Source organism: Oreochromis niloticus, linkage group LG16, assembly GCF_001858045.2.
Source record: "Oreochromis niloticus isolate F11D_XX linkage group LG16, O_niloticus_UMD_NMBU, whole genome shotgun sequence".
NCBI lineage: Eukaryota > Metazoa > Chordata > Actinopteri > Cichliformes > Cichlidae > Oreochromis > Oreochromis niloticus.
Window position 1 is genome coordinate 9,095,040 of NC_031987.2, and position 24,727 is coordinate 9,119,766.

The following is a 24,727-nucleotide window of genomic DNA, read 5'->3' on the forward strand; positions in this document are numbered from 1 at the left end:
TTATTGTTCTACATTTATTTTCTCTATAGATTATAAATCATATGTATCTTTTTACTTTACAGCAGTGCATAGCAGTGCTGTCTCCATCAGCAGGCTCTGACTAGAGTTGGTGAAACTCTGAAGGTTTCTGCAGGTGAACCTGTAGAAGGATTATTGGCTGCCTTTGTCTTCAGATCACTCTCACAGTCAGCTTTTTGCTGGCATTCAGCAGTTGGCTGTCAGCTTCAGCATACTGTTGCTCTCCCCATGGCTGCCATGCTAAGTCTCCAGAGGCATGTGAGTCCATGGCCGCTTGGGGCTGTCTTTGACCCCTCCTGCACCCACAGACTTCCCAAGGTGGAGGCAGGCTGACAGGGGCTGGCGGCTGCCTCCTGTCAAAAACACCCCTTAGTGAATATCTGACTGACTAGTGAACCTGTGTCCTCCACCTAAAAACTCCAAGTAAAATCCCAGTGTTTTAAACAGCCTGATTTTTAAGTTAATGAATCATTGTGTTAAATTATTATGAATATGATTTCTATAATTTATAACTAGACTGGACAAATTTAAGTGGATTGAGTTTAAATGTTCACACTAGGGGGAAAAATAAATATATTAAGTCTAAAATTCAAAAGATTAACAGCATTAATTTTGCCACATCTATTTGATTTGCAGCCCATAGAACATTTAAACAACAGAAGTTGTAGAAGGTGTGTTTTATTGTGTTATCTAATTAATTTGGAAAGTAAAAATCACAGTGATTTAGTGGTGTATTGTGTGTTAGTGTGTGTTAAAATGTATTCAGAATTTGCATTTAGATGATGCTTCATCTGATAAATCACGACACACTGCTCTCCCCTACATTTATATTGCATTTATAGTTAAAAGTATCAGTACTGGTATCAGCAATCCTGGCTTTTTAATTACTTGGTATTGGATAGCACTACTGAAATCCCGCTTATAACCTTATAATCAGTAATAAATGTGAGGGCTGTGATCAATAGACATTGTATAGTTATTGTCAGACTAATAAAATTCCCCTGTTTGAAATTATTCTCACACTGAAATCGGAAAAATCAGAAGAACCAGAATCTGACTTCCATAATCTAACTATTCACAAAAATAGATTCTAATATAAAACTTTGACATAATGAGTATTAAAATATAAAAAAATAGATATGTACATATATGTTTCCACCATTGCAACCGCCCTGCAACCCTAAAATGCACTGACAAGGTTTCATTAGAGTCTAAAAATGTAAAGTTTAAACCTGTTTGACCAAAATTAAAGATCCAGAATTAAAAACTGTCTTATCTGTTCGATGCATATTTTTATCTTCACTTGCTGTCGGGTTACAGCTGATTAATTTAAAAGTCAAATGTATAATTTGGTTGGATTCCAGATTTCTATATGAAGGAAAATTTAATTTGAGTAAATGGTGACTGAGTGGATGACGCTGATTAGAATGACCCTTTTCCCCTTTCCTGTTTTATTTTTTTTTATGATAGATAAACGTGAAATGCATTCATACATATTTTTAGCCTTTAATTGTTTTATAGGATAGGAACAGTAGAGTCGTCAGGAAAGTGGGGGAGAAGAACGAGAAGGCGGACTGGAACACTGGGAAGGATGCTGCTTTGGTCTAGACTCGAGAAGAAGAGCTATGGTGTCACCTGAAACACATTCATGATTTACAAATTCAAATGGAGGCTCTTTATTTAGCCGTTGCCATGGCGAATGGCTCTCACAAGCTTTTCTTAAACAAAAATCTCAGAGCTTAACATCTCAGGGTGTGACTTTGTAGCAGATGTCTGCCGGCTACATGCTCTCATTGTCTGGATATTCCTCTAATGCAGGGCTGTCAAATGTATTTTTACATTTTAGACTTTTAACTGTATTTTCAAAGGTTTTGCTACTAATAAAGACCTCCCTCCATTGTCATTCATTCATTCATACTACACCCAATTAATAAAGTAACATAGTAACCAATTAAATCACACAAAAGTTTGTTTTTTTTAAGTTGATCTAAAGTGAAAAAATTGGATATTTTCTGCGAATGAACAAAAACTTTCTGTTTCAAATTTTGCAGAATAGTCAGTGAAATGAGAAACCAGAACTTTTTCAGTAATTTCTTAGAAGTTGAGCCTATTTGACCAAAATGACATGTATGGTTATAATCGCACTTCTTTATCTCAGTACAAACTGAAGCAGATATACGATAAGGATTGTTTCCTCTTCAGATGTGTGTTGTTGTGAAGTGGGGCTGTAGTCATACAGTTGAAATAAATGACATACCTCCATGTCAGTGCCTTAAACCCAATGATATACTCATGTTTCAGAATCAAGTACACACTCCTACATACATAACACACCGCCTGGAACTGGTTTTGGTTTTGATACGTGAGAAGAAAGCATAAGCATTCCTTCACTCCTCAGAATCTGGGCTTACTTTGTACCCATACCCCCCACAAAATGTTTTCAGTTGGAGTTAAAAGTATTTTTATTGTATATATGCTCCAGTGTGTGTTACATTAACGCTTGCCGCAGCTTTTCTTCTTCATTTAGTTTTGCATTTGACACCACCATTAGCTGCTCTCGAGCTTTAGCAGACACTTTTGAGGAGATTACACTTTTATTTGGGCAGAAAGTTGAAGAATTCCAGAAATGTCAAAACTGCAATAAACACTCTGTCTCGTGACTGATGTACAGAATATAAGCGTGCACATGTGGGATTGAGTAAAAATGAGCAGGCTGCGCTGTAAAATGTTTACACAGTGTTGTGAGTTGGACATAAGAAACACTGAAACCTGCCAAGTCATTAAGAAAGAGCAGAATCTTGCTGTGGCTGTCATGTAATGTAACAAATGGATTCCTGTTTTCTGCAGGCTGAAATTTGCCTGTGACAGTTTCTAATAAATTACAAATCCCTCTCTGAAAAAGCTAAATAACATTTATACTGGGTGCAGTTTGTTCTCTGCAGGTCTCTTGTGGCGAAATTGGAAAATAAAGCCTGTTCCTGCTTAGCGTGGCCTCACCTTACATCCCCATCGCGTGAGCCTGCAAATGAAAATGAGACACGACAGACTGCCTGTCATTTCCGCCTTTTCATTAATTACACTCGGAAAAGAAAAGTCACAGAAAAGAACCCCGAGAAACAAACTTTTCGTCGGTTGCTTGCTGGCACCCGTCGTTGTTTCTCTCCTTTGAAGTGGCAGCTGATTTGAAAGCGAGTGACCCCAGGTTTTCCTCCCACTCTCATTCTTTCCCTCCAATTTCTCCCATCTGAGCGCTGACTTACTCATCAAGGAGGCTGAAATCAAATTAGCAGCCTCTTAGTCAATCACATGTGGATCTTTGGCTCATTACGGTTCTCCCAGAGCTCACCTTCAGCAGAGATATTATTGCTTCTTGCTTTCATTTCATGCTGTCAGCAAACGAGCGCTGAGTGCATCCTAACTTGATTTGCCTGTTCGTATTTACACTTTCCATCACAAAGTGCTCTGACCTAGAAGTCCCCCTGATTTCTCTCGAGTCTTTCTAATGCACGGTTCTTCGGTTACAACAAAGGTAATAAAAACTCAGTGGGAGGACTTGTTTTCATAAACATATCTCCGAGAGTGTCTCCTCTTGTGTTGCTAAACAAACTGGCAGAAAGCGCAGCAAGATGAACTTCAGCTGAAGTTTTTCAAGAAATTCAAATCATCTGGGGGTTTTTTCTTGGTAAGAAAATCTTTCCTGTATAAGATTAGTGTTCAACATCAAAACCAACCAGTTCTTATTTCCACAACTTCTAACTCTTGTTGCATCAGATCTACCATCAGAGGTGTGTGTCACTAGCTGGTGTATCTAAGATATCCATCTTGGTATTTTTCCTGCGTCTTCATAATAATGCTAGTCTAGGATCAACATTGCAACTGACTATGTTGCTGTGATGGCACAGCTTTGCAGTGTGGGGGAAAAAGAAAAAAAATATGCCTTGTTTATATAAAACTCTCTTCTGGAACAAATAGTATGTGATTAAGTGATTGCTTTTTTAATCTATAAAATTTTATAAACATATTAGAAAGTTAGGTGTTAGCTAAATTTAGGTTATTCATGTTGGTTTGCTAATGATAGTTTTTAAAAGCATTAGCTAATTTCTTGGTTAATGCTAAATGAATGCTCAGACAACGTCACTGGCCAGTGACAATGTTGATCTTGGACCAACATTATTATGGTGATGTAGGAACAACACGGAGATAACAGATCGCACGTCACTACCCAACTCGACCGATTAGTTCTAGGCTGTTTGTTCTTCCCATCACCACTTTCATTTGAGAGGAACGACTTTGTTGGCAGTTTTAGGTTCAAATTACGGTTAGTTAGGGTTTACACCAACATCTGTGTTTAAGAGAAATGCAGACTCTGATTAAAGACAAGCTCTGTGGAAGCAGAAATACAAAGTATCAAACTGATTCCTTCTGTTGCCAAACTCTTCATCATATACGTGTGTGTGTGTGTGTGTGTGTGTGTGTGTGTGTGTGTGTGCAAAGGTTTAAGCAGATGAATAGGAGTGCTTGGAGCCTAAAGTGTTTAGACATCCATTCTGATAAAAAATAGGATTAACGTAACTTTTACGAAACATAAAGAATTATTATACATTATTTTTCATAGTTTAAGGAAAAATCCCAGTAAAAAAAGGAAAGAGGGTTCCACCTGTTTCAGTTCTAAGAATCAGACATAATTCAAAAAATTACCCGGTGCTAAAATTGTTTAAATACAAGTTCAGATGAATGACACATATTGTCTATCACTTGCTTGGTTCCCTTTTCAAGTTAAGTTTTCAATATCATTTCGCAGCAGGCCAGCTGTGTTCAAAAGTCAGATACCGGTCATATCTCATTGCATTAGCTTGTCTCTAAACATGGAAATAGGTTTTTATGGTATATTTAAAAGTTGTAGTCTTTGAAAGTCATCCTTGATCTGCACTGTACACACGGACTGCTAAGACCATATCTTTGAGTTGAGTGTTCAAAGCTTGTTTTTTCAAAGCGCCAGCTTGTTGCCTGTATGTTCAGATCTCTGTTTTGGGACAGCAAAGACTTTGTCTTGTACAGATCCAGATGCAGGTCACATCAGTGCAGTCTGTCTCCCTCTGATTGTAGATGCAGACTTTTTTTTTCATCAAATAGTCTCCTCTAGGGGTTAATTTGTGGGGTCGACCAGTCCTTCAAAAATTGCAGACTATTTTCTGTACACTGGAAAGATATATCCTTCAAAATCCCACTCCAGACTCATCAGCATCCACTGACTGTCTCTTTGTGATGGCCTTAAAGGGCCGCTTTTTAAATCTTGGCATCTCAACAGGATGCATTTTGGGCAACGACAAGAAACAATTTAATTTGGTTCAGAGGGCCTGTTGGCATTATTACAGTGACACAATGATTTTCTAGAATTAATCTGAATTAATACAGACACTGCGATACATCCATCCTTCCTTCTTAAACCATTTTTCCCTGAAGGTCTTTGGTGTGGTCTCAGTTATTTTCCAACTAGCAGCTACTAAAGTAGCTAATCTCATCGCAAATCACACAGAGAACCGAGACAGTGGAGCCTTTCATGCTTTACTGTGTATCAAAACCATTTTTATGGTGTTAATTCGCACAACTACAGTCAAAATCAGAAAACAACGTGAACATGTACCGTATATTTAAAGATTTTATCAGACTGTGCACTGAGTGAATTTAATCGGTGGATGATAAAAGTTTTCTGGTCTAAAGTCTGCTGAATAACAGTTTTCTTGGTTTTCACCTTTTCTGTTGAGGCTGTCTTAGATCACACCATAACATCCATCCAGACGTCAGCCTTTGTTTCCTGCCAAACAGATTAAACAAAAGTCCAAAGTTTCCTCTCAGGGTGAAGCCGCAGCTTAAATTCAGGGAGTGTGAGCTGAAGCCTTTCCACATATACATACAGGCTGCCAGTTATGCCACTAGCAGACAATTTGGCAGCATTACAGAGGCTCACAGAGGAATACTGTGTGTTGTGGCTGCTAATGAGGTGTTAGTCCAGACTCTACCTTGTTGAAAATCTTGTTGGTGAGTGCCTCTTTTGTCATGGCCTCCTTCTAGTCCTGAAATGCATTTCATAAGAGTTTTCGCTGCAAGGATGTCGTCCTTTGAGGGGGGATTTCCAGACGCTTAGCTCAGCGCTGACAAGCAGCATGTTTGATCAGACTTATGGCCAAATTCAGCTGCAGTACTGGCATGTAGCCTCTTCAATCAGGAATTGAACTCTCACCTTTATGTGCACTTTCCAAGCAGCCAAGCTTGCTGTCAGTCGTGGGTGTTTTTCGGGTGTTTTCATGACACAAGCTGCTGTTTTTAGTAATACTGAGGAGACACTGTAATGCTCAGCTCACACAACACAGTATGGACTTCATTAATGTCTTGTGTCTTGAATCATAGCATCACAAGAGCCCCTCAGACACCTCACAGCGAGCGGTTAGTAGGCTGTGTGATTAATTATCTAACTGTATTCCCATCTCTGTCCTCTTCGGACTTATTTGCTTTTGGTCCAAAAATACAAACTAATGAGAAAACAAGTACGGTCTCTGATAAATTGCCTGTTAGTGGAAGGTCAGTCGAGCCATCTGGAAGACCTGACAGAGCCTGTTCCAGCGGTGGTGGTGGTGGTGTGTGTAGTATATGACTGCTAATGATAATAATGCTGCCTAACAGCCTCATGGGCACCCTGGGAAATTTTAAAGTGGAGAAATACAGAAAAAGTACAAGATAGTACAAGATATACAAGTGCAAGTAACTTAAGCTGAAGTAAAGGACAGTCAGTATATTTATTTATTTGTTTTAATGTCAACTTAGATCTCCATTAATATAATTAGATTTCCATTTCCATAAAATGCCACAATTGCTTTTAGTTTTTAGGACAAGCTTCACAAACAGAAGCAAATAGTGCATCTGTTCAGGACTATTTTTAGTTGTAAACTGAAGCACATTCAGTGCTGTTGGTTCTTCAAAATAAATTTTATTTGTATACTTCATTTTGTACATGAGGCCAATTCACCATGCTTTGCATAATACATGAACAACAAAAAGCCTGAGAACTATAAGAAAAACATTTGTTTTTTTAAAGGACCAAATAAAATAAATCAGATGAATTAAATTAGAACTTAGAACAATAAAAATTGCAGTAAAGAAAGTTGAACAACAAACCAGTACAAGTGACTGTTGATGTCATCCTGTGCCTCATACATATAACCTAAAATGAATGTATATGAACAGGGAACCCATCATGGCTCATGGCAACTTCTTATCAAGCTCTACTAACTTGAGCCGGCTGACATACCCCACCAACTTTCAGGCACACGCCCCTCATCAGGCGTTGAAGCAACATGTGATACCTGTTTGACTCTTTGCATGAATTTCAACCAAGAAACTGTGGTTAAAACGTCCTGAGGAAATATTTTTAAGTTTAGTTGTTAATTAGGGTTATGTACTTCCTGTTTAGCATAAGGAAAAGATTATAGTTGGCTTAAAATTCTGAGCTCTCTAAAGACATATTAGTCCCTGTTTTCACTTTTTGGTTTGGCTTAAGTTCAAGAGGCAAGGTTGAGATGGTTTGGACATGTGCAGAGGAGGGGTAGTGGATATGCTGGACAAAGGATGCTTAAAGGGGGGACAACCTTCAGTTTTCAGGCCCCTCTTCTGTGGAACCAGCTTGCAGTTTGGATTTGAGAGACAGACACTATCTCTACTTTTAAGATTAGGCTTAAAACTTTCCTTTTTGCTCAAGCATATAATTAGGGCTGGATCAAGTGACCCTGAATCCTCCCTTAGTTATGCTGCAATAGGTGTAGGCTGCTGGGGGGTTCCCATGATGCGTTGAGTATTTTCTTTTCAGTCACCTTTCTCGCTCAACATGCTTTAATAGACCTCTCTGGATTGAATCACACTTGTTATTAATCTCTGTCTCTCTTCCACAGAATGTCTTCTATCCTGTCTTCCTTCTCTCACCCCAACCGGTCGCAGCAGTTGGCCCCGCCCCTCCCTGAGCCTGGTCTGCCGGAGGTTTCTTCCTGTTAAAAGGGAGTTTTTCCTTCCCACTGTTGCTAAAGTGCTTGCTCATAGGGGGTCAAATGATTGTTGGGTTTTTTTCTCTGAAAGTGTTATTGTAGGGTCCACCTTACAATATAAAGCGCCTTGAGGGGAATGTTATTGTGATTTGGCGCTATATAAATAAAATTGAATTGAACTGAATTAATGCCAAGCTGCTTGTCAGGAGGAAGACCACAGAGAACATTCATGGATGCACTGAAGTGCAACAGATGGTTGTATTTCCCATAGATTTCTGAGATACATGAAAGTGGAGGAGTAACCCAGGAATTCTCACAGGGTCTTCTAGTAGGTCCAGTCCAGCTCAGTTTACAGGATTTTAATGCTTTTGCTACACTAAACATGTAGTATATATGAGACAGGAGCTGTGTGCCTGAGATGACCACACTGGGGACATTCACTCTGAATGACATTGAGCCGGGAATAGAAAAAACTTCCATGAAACAGAGCTTTGCTCTGATCAATCTGAGCTTTTGGTTCACAGAGATTATCTGCACTTACTTATCTCATTATCTTTGGTAATGTTTAATATGGGCTTGTGGAGGCGCAGAGTAGACCCGCCTCCCCAGCTACATAAACGGCGACTGTGTGGAAAGAGTTCAGGATTTCAGATTCCTGTGATCTCTGCCGACCTTTTCTGGAATGCAAACACCTCCACCATCATCAGGAAGGCATCAGGAATCATCGGAGTGGTCGTAAGGAACAACATCTGTGAGAAGCTGCTGGTGACCTTCTACCACTCAGCCATTGAGAGCATCCTTACATACTGCATCACAGTCTGGTTCTCACGCTGCAACCACGCTGAGCGGAAGAGGCTCGAGAGAGTGATCAACGCAGCGCAGAAAATCATCAGCTGCCCCCTCCTCTCTTGCAGACATCCATACAACCCACGATGATGTGATTGTGAGCTGAGACAATCACAAGAGACTCCACCCGTCTTACACCACATGTGTTTGACCTGCTGCCCTCTAGGAGAAGCTACAGGTTTAGCCAAACCAGGACAAACAGGCTCCCAAACAAGTACCTCTAACATGCATACAACCCACACACAATCACACATCAACATACACATCACCACCACACAAGACAAGTGTAAAATCCTGCACATCTGCATAAACCCTGTGCATTTGTATAGTTGTATAGCTGGTATTTTTTTATATGATAACAAAGGCTTCTGATTCTAATATGATCATCAAACAGAAGATAATGACAGGAAATAAGGATGCATGTCTGTAATAAGTAATTTATAAATTATTTATTTCTGGCTTTCTGAGTATATTAATTTTTCCTCAATATATTTGCATAACGTGTAATCCAGTCATAATCACATTTCCCTGGTTTAGTTTGGTTGTACATAAACAGAATTTCTATGAGCCGGTCTTGTGATGAATGAACCGCTCCCCATTCTTCTTATAATTTAAGATAGAGATTATAGTTAGTTCTAGTAGAAATAAATCTAAACTGTGGCCACAGTGCATTGTTTCTACATAAAAGGAAGTCATTGATATTCAGGTAGAAGAAGCCTCCCCCCAGTTCTCCAGCCAACACTCGAGTGGTTATTAATTCAGAGTCTGAGGAACAATAATCATAATTGCATCTGATTGTTTGTCTGAGTTGCTTATTTGTATGACTTTGACCAAATGTCATTATCTGCTGCTGCACAAATTCACCAACGGCATCTTCAGCAGGAGCAAAATCTGCAGAAACAATAATCTTCTTTCCTCAGGAGATAAGGTCATAATATCTGTCAAGACCCAACAATTTAATCGTACTGGTTTATCAGCACGGCCATGCCTCAGTGTCCTCTACCGCCATTATCATAAATGAGGCTGTAATGGGAGGTATTAGACGGGAAAATCCTCGACAAAACATCTCCATTAGTACATCTCGCTGTTTGGTTGGTGAAGTGTTCACTGCGATATTTACACTGGAGGTTAAACATATTTCAGGGCAGCTAAAACCTTGCAGGATTTAGTCCAAATGCCTCAAAATAAGTAGATTATTTCCTGAGTGACAACCATAAAGAAAGTCATAAAAAAGGGAAACCAAAGCAAAGTCACAGGCAGCAGTTTCTCCATCACCTCCAATCTGCAGTCACCACTTTTCGATGTGTATTTTCATGTAGAGTCATTCCTAACATTTCTTATTACATTTACCTTTACCATTTCATTTTTGTGGCGACATTTCAAACATTTTTATGACTAGCTGGAATGAGCCACTACTCTACTCAGTCCTGCCAAACTGCAGTTTAACGTGTGCATCTTACACTGAGTCATGGTTTTGGCTGTCAGTCATATCAATAGATCTGAATTTCTGTTTGGAGACATTATACTCCAAATAAGCAGCTCTCTGGAAGCTACAGTGAAGCCTTGGATGGAAGCTAACACAGGGCAGGTTTATTAAACTTGAGCGAGATTTTGTGGGGAAAGTGCCCTGTGAAGATCCACAAGCCAAGTAAAACATTTTGCGAATTAGCAACTATTAAAAGTTTTGCTCTAAAAGGTACTTATAGATACAGGAGAGTTCAGAATATCTGAAGATTTAGTCTGTAGAATGGGACGGACACTAAAAGGATTGAACCCTGCTCTGAAAGACCCATCCTGTTAATGGTAAATCCAAACAGTCACGTGACCCCCTGTTGGTATGAGTTGGAAAAAGTGGGAAGGAAAAACAACTTTTTAACAGAAAGAAACCTCCAACAGAACCAACCTCAGCGAGAGGCAGCCAAGGGCTTTGGTTGAAAGATGAATCTTTAGCATTGCGATGTAGGAACAAAACACTCCAAAGTCTCGATGCGGGTGGGATTGTAAAGTAGAGCTCGAGGATGGACGTGGATTTTGGATGAGACTTCCTGAACACTGAGGAGGATGAAGTGTTTATGGGGAGGACGACTGCATGTTAATATGACCGGTTGTCAGGGATATTTGAAGAAAAGAGACCAGTAATTGTCTCAAAGGATATGAGAAGAAAGTTCACTGGATAATGTTTGATACTCTGAATGTCAAATAAAAAGTGAGTCACATTTAATGCTTTTAAGAATTCAGGTACTTTCCAACCACACACTTGCTCACTGAGATCAATGTCCTAAACACCAGTCAAATCCAGCGGTTTCCCTTGTTATTTTAAATACCTTTTTCATTGTTCTTTTTTAAACCACAAGCAAATTCTTCTGGACAATTTAATTGTTTTTAACCAATCAGTCTTCATGAAGCTCGATGTTAAGATAAAGACAAAATAGAAACTCAAGCGTCACTTAGGAATCAAAAACCAACATTGCTTACAAACCAACACTAACGCATCTTCTACATTCTGCACCAACCCCAAAGGAAAAGCCGTCTCAGAGAAAGGCCTGTGGAAGCTGCCCTCTCTCGTTAACCCAGCAGGAGAGTAAGAGAAAAAGCTTCTACACAGTGCAATGCTTTGCCCCAAAATAAACTATTCTGTGGTTGTGTGTACACATTTGTAGCTATAATAAGACTTGAATTCCACACTGTTGTTTGGATCTTATTGTTGTCTGGTACTTCCCAGGCTTCTTTGTATGGAACGTGACATATTTTGCACTATGACCTATTGAAGGTTGTGGTTTGAGGGGGCCTGGTGGGGTTTTCCTTGCATTGAAACCAAAGTAATGTTAAAATGTGACAGCACAGCGGCTTCCTCAAAGAGCAGCCTAGGCCGAGCTCGACATGATGTTTAGCCAGCATGTAAACACTGAGAAACACACATGGCAAAAGCAAACAACAAATTTAATATTCTTAACATTATGCGTGTTAGTATATGTTGTTACCGCTGCTACAAGTAGCTACAAATATGCTCTGCAGCTAATCGTGTTTGCAGACTCTATTTTAAGATAACAAATCCTGATTAGGCATTTTAATGAGAGCAATGCCTTTTGGATTGCAGTGGACTCTGTGACAAATGCTATTTACATGAGGGAGTGTGCTGTATATCTAAAACAGTATTCATGATTTAAGAATTAAGTAATGTAAATAACATGTTGAGGTCAGTGTGAGTTCTCGTGAATTGCTTTGCACCAATTGCTGCAAAAAAGAAATTGTCCTCAAGGAGAAGGGAAAGCCATTTTTTTCAGTTTTTCATTCTAAATAAAGGTCTCAGGGTAATTTAAATGAGTATAGCATCAGCAGTGGCAAGCAACAGACCCAAGCCCAGATCAGCTGATGGTAAATCTCACATGGGTTTCTATTTGAATTGCTACCCACCTCCAGCTCCCCCCTTACATGCTCTTCATGGGAATCAGTGGGATGCTGTATTCTACAAGGGGTTCTTCCTGACCCAGAAGAGAGCAATACCAGCTGTCCCAGCCATCACGTTTCCTGGTCCACAACCTGAACCCGTATAAGCGGCATGGACAGGAAGCAAAACAATCTAAATGGCTCTTTAGTGCTAATAACAATCAGCCAGACATTGGGATCCTGACATATTGTTGAAAAAAAAAATTACTTAATGTTGTATTTTTTAACCTGTCTTGAATGGCAGATTTAACCCTGACAGGTGTAAGTACCCTCAACCCTAACCACTGGGTTCTAAATCAAATTTTATTTTTTCAGTTTGTTTTTAACCCTAGCTATACTTGGTTTAAATAAATGTGGTACTGTTTTTAGTGTACTCACCTGGACCTTGCATTCCATCCATCCATTCTCTTCCGCTTATTCTTATGGGGCTGGAGCCTTTCCCAGCTGTCATAGGGCAAGAGGTGATGTACGCCCTGGACAGGTCGCCACTCCATTGCAGGACTAACACATGGAGACAGATGACCATTCACACCTTTGGACAATTTAGAATAATTAATTAATCAAACTCCACCTGGATCTTTGTCCAATAAATTTTGAGCAACTTTCTTTTATCTTTTCTTACTCACGTGTAATTTCAATAAAGAGGTCCTAATCTCCTCTCTTCCATCTTTTTCTTTGTTAACCAACGTTAGGTTAGGGAGTTTTCCAACCCTTAACTAGATGCAAGTAAACTTCCCCATGTGATTTAGGGTTTCACTACATCTTTTCAAAGATCTTTTTGAAATTTCTTCTTGGCACAAATTGAAAATTGTTAAAATTTTTCTCCAGATGTCATTTTTCTTGTTATTTTTCTTCAAAAGATACGGTTGGGGATTAGAGTTAAGGTTAAGGTTCCGTCTCACCTCACTGGGTTAATTCTAGTGTTCATATATTGTTTAAGCGTATAGTTGGGTGATAAATTGAAGGAAAACTCATTGACCCCTCCAGGGACGGAGATGTGGAGGCCTTGTTTTGCATTGTTGGGACCTTTAACAGGTATGATTTGAGTCCAGTATGTCAAGACCAACATTACATTACAAACCCAGTATAATAGCAGATAATCATCTGTGATATCTTGCTCTCTGCAAGCAAGTACCGTAAAACCCAATGCAACACCAATGCTGTTCCATATTTTGAAAGCTTCATAGGAGGACGGACTAGTACTGCGTATTAAAGCAAATTCAAAGAAAAAAAGCACTGAGATGGATGTAAAATTGCCGGTGATTGTGGATTCGAGTTGTTCATCTAAAAGGCTGAAAGCCATAGTAATACCTTGTTACCAAGACATCCTTCAGCTGCACTGCAGAAGACAAATGTTTAACACTATTCAGCGTGTTTGGTCACCCCGAGACCTCGACAAACTGCAATTTAAGAAAGCACAAAAAGCCTGCAATCCAACCACAAATAAATCACCAGACAAAAAATGTGTGAATAATTTGGCAAAAATGCATCAGACACAGCCCAAACAGTCGAACAGTATTATTGGAAGTTGGAAGTCTTATTCGCGCCTGTTTTTTATCTTTAACTCTCCTCACAAAAAGCAGCCCACTGCATACATGTGTATTTAATTATGCACGGCAGCAAGCCAGAAAGTTTACGAGTGCAGGTGTTTTATATCTAATAAATGCTCCACATAAACACATTTATTTCCTTTAGCAGAAATATATGTGTATTTACTCCATTCTGCTTGCTCTACCATGTCTCAAATTTCACACATAATAACAGCTCAATTGCTTCTTTTCGGTGAGATGTGACAGAGGAGGCTCATTTGGCATGATGTGCTGTTACAAGGCTCATCTTTATCATGTGAAGGTGGTTGGGATTACTGTGCAGATGCCTCATAATGGAGCTCACGCCTGCTCCAGCATCCATCTATGCCAGGCCCAACAGGGGCTCACACACTCATTCACAATAAACATCCATTTACGCATTAAATATGAGGATTATTTCTCTAAATGTGCATTTTTTTTTTCACCTTTGTGTCTGTAATTGTCTTGAAGATAAAGAAGCACGGCGGAATGATTGTTCTGTTTACCTGAGGCAGTTTGGTCCCACTAAAGTGAGTTTTGAATGACGGATTGCTCTCTTAATCTAAATCTAATGTACATGTGCTCTCCCATTTCAGCTGAAACCATTATTGGAGTCAGTGCAGGTCACAGCCATATATTTGCAGATTATGTTCAGTCTTATCTCATGAAATATGGATGCGCTGCAGGTTTAATTCAGTTAATAATATGAGTTTAAATGGACATGAGGCTTCCCATTTTTGATCATTCTCCTTATATAATGATGCACAGGTAGCCAGCAGCATCCACTATTTCCCTTTTATAAGATGCATAGGTAAAACTGACCTGTCCTCCCAGTCATTGTAATAACTATAATCGGATAATAAGGGGATGGAAAGATGTTGGAAATCTTATGATTTTTGTATAGTACCGTAGCTTCCATATTTGGGTTTCTCACACACAGAATGAGCTCTCCTCTCAGCTGTTGAACAGTGGATATGATATTAACATGAACAAATACAAAAATCCTAAAAATAAAAGGAAAATGGATCTGCAATAGTTGGGCTTTAACACTTTTGGAGCTTCACCTTGTATCATGATGTAAACATGTTGGACATTTCAACATGGGAGCCCGTGGGGAATGACTAATGCTGGAGCCTCGAGAAGATATTAGAGGAACTGCAGGTTTTGACATTTTATTTTTCAGCCTTGTAGGTTGCTACTTGGTTTCAAGCAACATTTCTTTTAAGTACAACCGGGCTGTAAACTCAAACAGATATTTATTCTTTTAACCGTGACATCAAAGGTTTTTTAGATCCTATCTTTCCCTCTGTTTGGTTACCTAAACGTAACCAGAAATTGAAAAAAATTAAATAAATAAAAGTCTTTTAGAGCTCTAGGAGGACGTCTGCTCAAAATCAACCCTGAAAATATTTTAAAGTGTCACAAAAATGAGGCATAAACACTTTCTGGTTTCTCTGAAATGTTTAGTGAATGTCTTCTGAAGATGTCCTTATTCAAAATACTTTAAAGAAGACGACAGTTCAGAACTTTCCCTGCTGTTTGTTTGCTCTCTGTGTGGTTTGCTAGCGCCTTTTTTGCGTCCTTCCTGTTGTTGACTTCCCTTTTAATTGCCCCTTGAGCAACTGCCCTGCAAACGCATTTTCAAAGAAGTAACGTGGATGAGGTTTAGTGATTGAAAGATGCTGAGCTTCCCTCGAGCAGAAACATTCGGTAAATCACTGTATCTGCTGTAATTAAGGAATGGAAATGAAGAGGCCTGTATTATTTGTGGTTTTGGCGATACACTTTATGATATGCGTGCAGGATTTGTGTGTGGCCTTAATTTGTAGGTTTTTCAGAAATTCCTCACAGACTGGAGTTGATTTCTGGTGCTTGATATGAAATATGAGTTGAATTAAAGCTTTTCATATCTCTCTGCCGATCGCACAGATAGCTTTTAGTGGCCTGAAATAAATGGATGCAACATATAGCACCACAAAAATTTAGAGAATACATATCCCTGCCTTCAGTTCCCAGATGATAGCAGATGGATTCAAATTAATGTCCAAGCTATAAAAGGATATATTTGTTTTTGTCTCCGAGCAATCAGTGCTTCCTCTACTCCAACAAGACAAACCTCCGGATGAAACGGGGAAAAGCTCAAAGCACATATCTCATTACAGGCTTTTGTTTATGGCTTTGGCTGTCCTGTGAACGGATCCTCTCAGTGTGTATTGCCTTTGAATCATCCTCTTTGTGCCTGACAAATTCCATGAATTATTTGGATTTCATGGGAGTTACTTAAATAGCTACTTAAATGGGAAATCCAAATCCGTGGAACTGCAGTCCACCTGAGGTGACAGCTCATAGAAATGAACACATTTTGTTAATGATTACTGAAACGTTTGAGGCCTAGGGCACAAGGGAAACACATGAGTTCCGCATTATATTGCTTTTGTGCATTTATTGTAAGACTAAATATTTCCATCTGCAAAAACTGCTGTAATGAGCTGATTTATTTGACTTTTAATAGTGTTTTGACTGTCAATAAACTTTGCAAACAATGTCTGTTCCTAATATGTTCCTAATATGTTCATAAAGCTTTTCAAAGCAACTGTTAGAGCAATATAAGCAAACTGTGATTTGGTTTCATGTGCTGATGGATGAAACAGCAGATTAGTGTGTTCTAGTTGGTATGGTATTCTTTCATATGTAGATCCCTTTACTTTTTAAAATTATATTTCTGTGAATTAATTTGCCACCATTGGCACGGTGAGTATCTGGCAGTAGCGTGGTGGTTTGCACTGTCGCCTCACAGGAGACTTTAGGTTCCTCCCAAACTCCAGATACGCATGCTAGGTTAACTGGTTATTCTAAAGTGGCTGTAGGTGAATGTGAGCATCATCTGCAACAGGCTGATGACCTCTCACCCCAAGAAAGCTGGGAGAGGCTCCAGCTCCACTGTGACTCCATTCACCACGGATGGATGGATATTTATTAATTTTTACATAACTAAGAGGTAAAACCTGAGATTAAGACTGTTTTTTCAAAGAGTGTCTTAAGCACGGACAGGCAGCATTAACATGAGATATCTTTTGATGGCGGGAGAAAACAGAGCTCCAAGATAACATGCAATCTCCACACGGAAGGGTCCTGCACAGGCTCAAAGCCAGAAGCTGCTTTCAATGAGGCAACAGTGCAAGCGTGTTGTGTTTAGACAATGAATACCAATCATGAAAGTCCATATACAAAATAATTAATCATTAGAAGAAGCAATACATGATATCAGATTTAGTTACTGGATAATATCCACTGGGCAGGTTGGCTAATAAACACACCAACACATTCATAGTTGTGTACAAATTAGATTATTTAATAGGCTGGGATGAGGTTGCATTTTGTTCACATGCTAAACAAGCAAAGTTTCAGAAACTAGAAGATGTTACCTTTTAAAACACATTTTCTTATGTGCAGTTTGAGTTGTTCTGTCAAAAAAAAGTAGATTGGGGTAAAGCAAACAGGTGAAAGTTTTATATAAAGGGGTGGATGTGTACCTCCGAAAGCAACCTATGGAGTCAGTCCATAGAACAGCAGCCTGCTGGAACCAGGAGATCAGCTGATGTTAGGTACTGTAATTCTCTCTGTGAAAAACTACTACTCAGAGTTGCAGCATGACTATGTTGGTTTGTCACTCTCTGTTTTCAGTGTTGGACTTTACTACCGTAACTTTGTTTCAGGCTTAAGCAAATTATTATTTTTGAACAGTGAATCATGTAAAATGTTTTAGCTCCTCCCACTTTAAACTTTCTGTTTGCGAGGCGTAGCCAGTCACAAGTAAGTCGTCTTAAAATGTGTGAAATGTTGCCGAAAGGACCAAATTTGGGATATTCACCCTCTACAATGTTATACAGACACAACAGAAGAAAAAAGCTGTGATATATTGCGATTGTGTACAGACTGTGTACAGACACTGAGCTGATTGTTTTAAATTTTTTGCCCCGTTTTAATATGAGCCACCACCAACGGAACCACAGATATATTAGGAGATAAGGAAGATTAGAAAATAATTATTAGTGTAGTTTGGCCACTGGTCAGTTTATCATCAAAAAAAGCTGATAATGACCATATATCAATATGAACTGCAGAATAACATCAGTGGCCTTGAAGCAGATTGTTTGTGAATGTGAGCATGTGTATCTGTGCCAAACACACCGCAGCAACATTTGTTGTGCTGACATCGCTGCTCACATCTCTCCAGAGCTTTCCATCCTCTGTAATTGTACATTCACTTTTTTGGAGGGAATCACTGAATTGTTTAAAGAGACAAAAGAATCCATATAATCAATCTTTAACAATGTGGGAACAGCTCTGGTTTTGTCTCTGAGACAGCGAATGTAAACTCGTTCCTTGAAGAAAAAGGGGGCGCCTTGATGTTGGATATGGATGGAGGCACGCCGCCAAACTCGGCAGCTCAAACAATCACATCGTCCGTGACAGGAATCAGAAAGCTTCTGTCTTCATGGGAATGATCACAGCCGACTTTTCCTTGATGACTTGCACTGTTCAAAAGTGTATTATTTTACCATTCCTGACCAAAACCGCAGACCAAACCTGATGGAATGAAAAGAAAAACAATGTCAATTTAAGAGATTACTATTTTTATTGTTCTTCATATCATAATGCACATGTGTTTCTCATTAGAAGAGGGACCCAGATTCAGTGGGGGGTAAAAAAAACTTCGTTCAAGCAAAAAAAAAAAAAAAAAAAAAAAAAAAAAATACGGGTTAATGAGATTCCCCTGTTTTCCAGGCTGAAAAATGACATTTAAATCAGGTAGCAAAAAGGTAATCGCTCCCCTCTCCCCCCGAGACTCACATCTACTCCCATGTATGCATATGAGAGTGCATGAAACAGCACACATCCACACAGCAGCCTACCCCCTTCACATACAGCCCAGCAGAACACGCTCGCCGGGAGGCCCGACATAATTGTATTAATTGTTAACATAATGATGCATTTATGTTTAATGCTTACCTTCTGGTAATTACCGAGGAGGTACCTTTAGGCCTGGAACCTGTGCCTCCTCCTCTCCCTCTCTCTCCTCTCCACTTTTTCATTCTCTTTGTTATAACGGCGCCTGATCTCCTCACAGCTTCAAAGACTTTCATCATTTCATCAGTGGTAGCCGCTTTCTCTAAGGTGCACCACAGAAATGTATCATTAAGTTATCACAGATTAATTTGGCTGGTAGAGTTCGATGGCATCCTGTGAAGTTCCTTCTGATGAGCAAGAGCAAATGTGTGCCTTTAAAGTTTGAGGAGACAAAGAGAAGAAGGTGCAGGGATCTTGTTTAAAATGTGGATCTGGATGTTTTTAATAAAAGCTCGTTAAGGGGACATGTTAATGCTTATGAAATGAAAGAGATTGAAACAAGTTAGAGTAATGAGATGTGCTTTCGGCTTTCAAAGAGTCAGCGCAGTGAGTTTGGAGATGGAGTCAGGATGTGTTCAGTCTCACTCCTAAATCATGTGGGTGCTACATAGATCTTCGCAGACAGAGGACTACATTTTGTAGCTGTGTGCTGTCACGGGGGGGGGGCAGAGTCATGAGTGTGTGATTGAAGCGTTTGGTGTGGCTGGTCTTAGGTAAGATTCACACGCATTGCAGGCTTCTTGTGATGTCAAACCAAATTATAGAATTAATTGCATCTGCTGCTTCACTTTGCTCAAAAAGTTTAACTTTTAAGTGCAAGCACAGATGTCAACCAATCAAATCATGTTCCCCACTAATTGAATTAAATCACTGTAAATGATCCACGGCAGAGCTGATGACATATTCATGCTTTGCAGCATCTTTCTTTATTCACAGGTTGCTGTTACAAGCACTCGGCTGCAGCTTTGCAGCTCACAGCCGGACACATACCAACAACAAACACATAATGACAGGACTCAGTTCCCATTTTATGTGGCGAGTCGTGATTGCAGATGCCGCTCAGGTGCATCCGCCTCCCCTGCAGCGGCACCGCAGATAACGCCCCGCCACAATCACATCAAGAAAGAAATGTCTTGAGAGCGAGAATGTGGAAGAAGCTGATCAATGGTTAGCCTTTTGAATACGGACCAAGTTAGCAAGTGGCAGAAAGCTCGGCTAAAGCTAACTACTTAACAAAAGTTGGCTAGCTTGCTTAGTGGTGATTAGTTATTGCTGCTTCGATTATCACACCAGTATAAAGATATCCCCACAAAGCATGCCCCCTACCGAGCATTGAAGCAACAGCCACATGTGAATCCAGACTGACTCCTGAAGCACCTGGGATTGTTGTTAACTGGTAGGTGCCAAGCAGAGCTTTGCAAACTGCAAAGGTGGAACAAATGACAGGATTAACTTAAATTTGGCTTTGTGCTTGTGCTGTTGGTCCTTAGCTTAGTCAGTCATACCTTTGTCAGCAATTTTCGATAGAAAGCATAATGTTGTGACTTATCATTTAACCCCAAACAGCATGTTTTCCTGATACAAAAGTAGGAATGTTCCCGGTGTACCCTGATCAGTTAAACTTGATATTTATCTTAATGTAGGAAGACACCAACCTTCATCTTTTCTGCACAACATTCAATTCAGATTTATTTATATAACCCCTAATCCCAAAAACAATCAAGTACTTTTGTTGTAAGGCGAAGACCCTACAATAATACAGAGAAAATGCAACAATCAGACTTGGCTAATGAGAAAGCATTTGGCTAAAGTGGGAAGGAAAAACTCCCTTTTAACAGGAAGAAACCTCTGGCTAAGCCTGGCTCAGGGAGGGGTGGCCATCTGCTGTGACTGGTTGGGGGTCATTAGTTCATATTTCCATTTAATACATACTGTGTGGAGCATACCAGCTAAAATAGTTTTGGTGAATTCACATCATTGTCTACCTACTTACTACCAAATAGGTCAGCATAACTGGCTCGATTACTGTCATGTCTTTACATTACAATATAAAACACCTTGAGATGACTGTTGTTGTGATTTGATGCTTTAGAAATAATATTGAACTGAACTGAATAACTTTGATTAATTAGTCTAATATCATCATCAAAGCATTCCCATGCTGAGTTATGACTTTTTGTTCCCCCGACGTCCCGCCGCATATTGACTCCATTCTTGTTTTGCCTTGAAGCCATCATGGAGGCAACAGTAAAGGCTAGCCGTGACATGCTAGACAAGATTACCATTATTGATGACTCATCGATCAAACAGCTAGGCCGCAGTAATCAAGCACAACGTCTCCAGGGGCCCCGAGGATCAAGGCCTAAATCATGACTCCCCTGGCAGAGAGGCTGCTCCAAGAGATAAGTGTGTGTGTGTGTGTGTGTGTGTGTGTGTGTGTGTGTGTGTGTGTGTGTGTGTGCGCACGTGTGTGAGAGAGAGAGAGAGAGCGAGAGAGAGAGAGAGAGAGAGACTCTGTTTGTCTTGGAATGAGTTTGTAATTACATGAGAACATTTGCTGCTCAGTATTTGTGTGTGATTATTGTGTCTGTGTTTTCAGTATAATGATGTTGCAAAATTCATCACAGCTTTTAGCTCGTAACACGCTGCACGTTTCATCGGTTCCCATCCATTTGCCTAAGCAGGGAAAATCGATTCTTTCAAGGGCAGACGCAGAAACATTCATGTCAGCGTCGGTCTGCTGCTTCTGCATATCAGACCGGACAGCGGCATATTGCATGTTATAGATTTTCAAATGTTATTGATCTGTGATGGAGACTTCCTTACGGGTGAATGTAATGTTGATACATTGCTGACAGCCAACTGTGGAACCATGCTTGAACATGGAGGAGGAGGGTCAGGTTCAGGACCTACCCTCATATTGAATGCGTAAATTGTGTTTTGGTGCATAGATGTGTGTTTACCTGTGTGTGTGTGTGTGTGTTAGTGTGTGTTGAGAGTAGAGGTAATCTTTCTAGACAATGGCAAGGTAATTACATTTCTCATTGTGCCATCTAAAGCCTGAGAGTTACACATAGAGGCATACACACACCCACACAAACACACACAAAAGCACACACAGTGTTCGTGTGTTATGTTCAGCTCCACCTTCTCTTTATTGATGTCTATTAACAACAGTAATTTCTGTCCTCAGTCTTTAGAACTAAAGAGCTATAGAATCCAAAGTGTTCTTATTGTTTATCTTTTACGTGTTAGGCACATGATTATAGAGCAGATTATGAGTTTCAGATGGTTGAAAGAGAGAGAGCCATACATGATTATGAAGCTATACAACAGTAAAGAAACAAGAATGTGGCCAACAGAAAAAGCACAAGGTTATATCAACCCATTTTCAGTCCTGACAACTTTAGTTAATAAAGGGTTGTCTACAGGACGTACAGCAGGTCATCTACAGGTTTAGAATGGTGGTGCGGTGGTTAGCATTGTTGCTTTACAGCAAGAAGTCCTGGGTTTGAATCTGCCATCTGAATAGGTTCTTTGTTTGTCGAGTTCTCCCCGTGTGTGTTCCTTTTATTTTCATGGTGTATCCTGCCTCCCCTCCTGTGGCAGCTAGAATATGCTCCATTCCCCACACTGCTCTGAACTGGATAAACTGAAGAAAATGGATGGATGAGTTGTCTACAGTAATTATATTTGGTGGTATGGCACTGTCTTGAGACCTTCTCATTTTTCCAAATGCATTCATGAAAAGCTCAAAGAATCATCCATAACATACTTGCAGAAATATGGTGAGTAGAAACCCTGAAATGTCAGTGAAATTCAGCTACAACTGCTAGAAACCTTTCCTAATTTTGCCTGCAGGAAGGAAGGAATGGATGTCTTTGACTGACGTATAGAGATTAATAAATACCTAGAAGGTTATCTATGCAACCGAAACCTGGAATATCCAGCAATGGAATCAAGTTACATGTAGACATGAGTTGAGGTGGGACGAGCAGGAGCAAGAGTCCCAAAAGAAAACAGAGCTGTGACAGCAGATAGGACATCAAGTTAGATCGTTATAGGAAGAATTACTGACATATATATTCCCATTCTCATTTGAGAGTGGTTTGTGGAGCAAATAGTGAAATAAATCCAAGTGAAAGTCAAATTGTATTTTTCTTGAACTTGCTATGAATTTGCTGAAATCAGAGCTATAGCTCCTTCCTCTTTGTTACTGTATGACCTTCGAGGCTCCAGAAAAAGTGGACTAATTTACAAGATTCTTGGTTCTGAAGGTAGGCTGTATGATTTACATTTTCATCACTCTTTTAGTTCAATCATCTGTCAAAATAATAAAAATCTGAAGTCATCCTTATACTTCCACTGGGAAGCCTAACCCGAGAAAATGTGGCCCTTGTGGATCTAGAAGTGCATTAAGGTTGAAGCGGCACCACTCCGGCACCAGAAAAAGAGTTATTAAAATAATTTCTTCAGTATCTGCTTGGTACACTTGGGTAATTGCCTTTTATTAACCACAGAACTGCCTGAAACCAACAGAGCCTTCAGCTGCTTTCAGCTCACAAAAACCCCTCGCATCTCACGAGTATTCTGTTTGTGATGATGATAATTCACCTTGCATCTGGCCTTTACTTCAACTTACATTTCACACTTGTTGTTGCTTAGTAATCCTCTGCTTTTCTTCCTGCACTTTATTTCCTCTCCGAGCTGCTTCCGCACTGATTTTCCTCCACTTTCAGTGCTTGTTTCAGTACTTCAACACTAAACCTAAACTTCAGCTTCGAGTAATTTTTGTCTTTCTTTAAAATATTCCATTTCTCAAACAATTACTAGTCCTGCAATTTATCTACCATCATCCGCTGCTGAAATCCCTTTTCCAACATGCAATTTGGTTCCCAGGGTTTCAGTTCTGCTCCCACGAATTCCTCCTCTGCACTTCAGCGGCCATCTATCACCCTCTTCAAGGAAAAGTGTTTTTTTAGTTTTAAATCTTTTCTTGACATTTGATAACAGTGTGAAAATCAAAGAATAAACGGCACAGTCATCCTTTAACTGTACACCGCCATCAGCAGCACCATCACTCTCGTTAACATCCCAGATTCTTCCTGCTTTGGATCCGACAGGCGCAACAGCTTACACCGCACCCGCTGCATTAACCTTCCCGCTTGCCAATCGATGCCGCGTCACTGTTAATCTTCATTGCGCATACGTGACCTTTGAGAAACTTCACTGCCCTTGCTCCCGTGTGATTAATAGTAGTCGTGGTAATTGGATGTTAATTGGACACACTATTGACCAAAGTACAGAAAAAACAGTGAGGGAGCGATTTGATGATGCCGCTAATATTGATAAGTAGGAAGGAGCGAGACAATCACTAGGTGATCGTATCAATTCATCATTGTTGTTATTGGTTGTTTGCAGAGCAAACATCATCTTCCTTCAGAAAAGTCCTTTAATATGTGTCTTGAGAATTAAATCCATTAGTTTCTTTTTCTTCAGATGGGAAGCTGTGGTTGTCATTTAGGCTTATGTTTATTTAAAAGGAAGCTGGTCTTAAACAGCAGGATGTTGTTTTTTAGTGTTTCTTTATCATTTTTAATTTGCATTACTGGTTTGTTTTGTGCATTGTCTGTTTTCTTTTTTTTTAAGCAGAATTACTCAAAAAGTTATGGATAGATTTGTGTGAAAATATTACCAGATATGGAGTTTGTCACAACTTCAATGTTTTTAATGTTTGCCAGCCTGATCTGGATCCAGGGATTCGGTTTGCATGGTGTGAAGGTATTAGCTATTGAAGAGATCTGGTGCCACTGCCATGAGTGATTTGAGTCAGAGTTGGAGCAAATTAAAAATGCTTTGTTTTTGCAGTTCCCGTTGGAGTTTCTACCACAGTTTGCTGAGTTA